A 2,893-nucleotide genomic window follows, 5' to 3' on the forward strand; every position below is an offset into this window, starting at 1 on the left:
TGTGTGTGAGGGGAACCCCGAGGCTGGGGCTCCCCCCTCTTCAGAGGCGCTGAGTGTCCGCTCAGGCTGAGGGGCCAGGCTCCCCACTGCACAGCCGTTCACAGGGGGGTAGGGGAAGGCCCAGAGCCAGTGCTCGCTTCGGAGTCCTCCCCGCCCCTCCAGGCAAGGATTCCCGGCTCCGGACACAACGCCCGCCGCCCGCCTGGATGACAGACATCAGGGCAGAAAAACAGCAGCTCAAGATGTCTGTCTACATCATGCCGGTTCGCTAATCTGCCACGGCCACTACTGAAAAGAAGGCTTCCCCTAAAAACTCACCCCACTGCAGAAGAAAGGGTGTTGGCCCCAACAGGCACGGACGGGGTTCGAACCCGTGATCTTCGGTTTACGAGACCGACGCCTTACCACTTGGCCACCGCGCCTGCGTTGCGGCAGCGGCCCGGAGCTCCTCTATGCTGGCGCCGCTCCCGTGCGCTGGCCCCGCGGGCGCGAGCGGAGCGCCGGCCCCGCCCCAGGGCGGCGAGGGGCGGGGCTCCGCGGGCGCGCGCGCGGCCTGCGCGGCTCGGGCGGTCGCAGTCCCGCGTCCCTGTGTCCCTGCGGGGAGCTCGGGGTCCCGGGCCCGGGCGGGCGGCGGCTGTCGTCACCACGGGCTGAGCCGGGGCCGGGGGGAGGTGCGGAGTGAGCGAGGCACTTGTCTGCGTCCGGGAGCTCCCGGTTCGAATCCCAGCCCCGCCGGCGGTCGCGCGGCGGGGGCGGCTGGTGTCCGAGCCTCAGTTTCCCCTCTCTCAGCGGAGGAAGGGCGGCAGTTACCATCATTCGCCGTCCAGCTGGGGTGGGCGCCGCGGCCGCGGAGGGAGGGAGAGGCGTGGGGAGGGCGGGCGCCGGGCCCGGGAGCCCCGCGTCGCTGCGGGACCCGCTCCGGCCGCCGGGAAGACGCCGACTCCCTCCCTGAAGGGACGGCCGAGCCCTCGGCCGAGAGTCCCCATGCCCGCACCGACGACCCCACCCGCGGGCGTCCGGCGTCCGGTGAACCGCGGGAGAGGCGGGGGTGGAGCCTGGAGCGCCCAGGCCCCGAGTTCGAGCCCCAGGACCAGTTTTAAAAGACAAAAGGAAGCTGTTCGGCCCCCCTTCGGGGGTGGTGGTGTTGTGATTACCGTGTAACGCGCTGCGGGGGGGGGGGGGGGGGGAACGCGGGAGCGGACGAGGGCGGGCGGGCTCGAGGAGGCCGCGGGCGGCGGGGGCCGCTGCGCGGGGCGGGGCGGGGGGGCTGTGTGGGGCGGGGCTGCGCCGGGGCTGCGCGGGCGGGGGCTGCGCGGGGCGGGGCCTTGAGGCTCCGCCCTCTGAGCCGGTCTCACCTGGGCATCTCGGGCCCGGCGTGGAGGGGCTCAGCCTCTGGGCCGTCACCGATGCGGGGCTCCCGGGACCCCGCCAGCCCCGGCTGCCGCCCTCCGCCCGCTTCCTTCCCCACGGGGCTGGGGGCCGGGCAGCTGGGCCTCGCGGGGCGCTGTGGGTCTTTGCTCCGTCTGTGTAACTCGGCTGCCCACGCGTGAAGAATACCCCAGCTTGCGTGCCCTTGCGCTGAACGCGAGGCACAAAACCCCGTCCGGAGTGTTTAACCCCCGCCCGCCCGCCCGCCCCGTGTGCATCTCCCCTTTGCCCCGGAGCCCCGGCGCCTGCTCCGGGCCGGTGCTCCACCGTGGAGCTCCGCTTTTGCTTCTTGGTGGCTCATGGGAGAGGAGGCTCGCGGGTTCCCCACGGGCTGGCTCCGGCCCTCGACCCTCAGAGCTCAGCCTCCTGAGGAGCTAGGGTTGCACAGGTGTGAACCACACGAAATCTTTGTGTCTAGGCTGGGACTGTGGCCTAGTGGTACAGTGCTCGACTCACTGGATTCCATTACTCAGCACCACATATATAGAAAAAGCCGAAAGTGGTGCTGAGGCTCAAGTGGCAGAGTGCTAGCCTTGAGCAAAAAGAAGCCAGGGACAGTGCTCAGGCCCCGAGTTCAAGCCCCAGGACTTTGTGTCTGCTTTTGGCCCTAGAACTTGCACAATCAGCTCCTGAATGCCTTCACTTAAGACTGTGATGGCACGGAACCGGGGAGTGAACTGGGTACTCATACCATGTCGTGTGTGTGCGCGCGCACGCGCATCCCCTCTCTGGTAGACACCCTGCAGACGATGAGCCCCCCCCCCCCCCCAAGCAAACCCGATCTTGTGTAGGGGTCACGTGTCACCTTGTGAAATTGGTGTGATCTCTTCACATCGCCTGCCTCATAGAGAGGCACCAAGACCAAGTTAGTAGCTATGAATAATAAAAAGTCCTTCCCTCCCTACTCCCTCCCTCCCTCTTTTCCTTCCTCTCCTCCTCTCTTTCCCTGGTTAAGTTCTGGAAAGGTGGGGCGGATCACCCACGGCTCCATGGGAGTGTAGAATGGAGTCGCTGTTTTCTGGCTGTTGGTAGCCGGGCCTCCTGGCTCCCTCCTCGGGCTCTTCCTCTGCCTCCTTTTCCAAGGTGAAGCCGTTGGGAGTTTATCTTACCTAGGGTTTTCGTGCTGCTCTGCGTGTCTGTCCACAGTGATAGTGGACACACTTGTGGCGTCTTTTTCCAGAGCCCTGTGTGGGTTGTATGTGGCCACATTGCTCCTGGCTCTGCACCTGCGCTTGTTCGCAGGGTGCCTGGGTTGCTGCACTCTTCTTTTTTATTGTTTTGTCTTTAGGGGTTGCACCAAGGGTCTCGGCTCTAGCTGTTCTGAGGTGAGCTGTCTGCGTATCTTGAGCTCTGGTGAGCGAGCTGGCCATTGCGCTCCTGGCTGGGACAGAGATTTCCATTTGATCTGATTTGTGACTCTCCAATTCCTTTTGTGTGTACAGTCAGTACTGGGGCTTGAACTCAG

The 2,893-nt window shown here is 65.9% G+C and overlaps 1 non-coding gene across 1 annotated transcript; it reads right to left on the reverse strand.

The window, feature by feature from the left end:
* Nucleotides 1-350: 350 nt before the first annotated feature.
* Trnat-cgu lies at nt 351-422 on the reverse strand. Its single transcript has one exon. It is a non-coding gene; the product is annotated as a tRNA-Thr (tRNA).
* Between the last annotated feature and the right edge of the window lie 2,471 nt (nt 423-2,893).

This window comes from Perognathus longimembris, chromosome 23 (genome assembly GCF_023159225.1).
Source record: "Perognathus longimembris pacificus isolate PPM17 chromosome 23, ASM2315922v1, whole genome shotgun sequence".
NCBI lineage: Eukaryota > Metazoa > Chordata > Mammalia > Rodentia > Heteromyidae > Perognathus > Perognathus longimembris.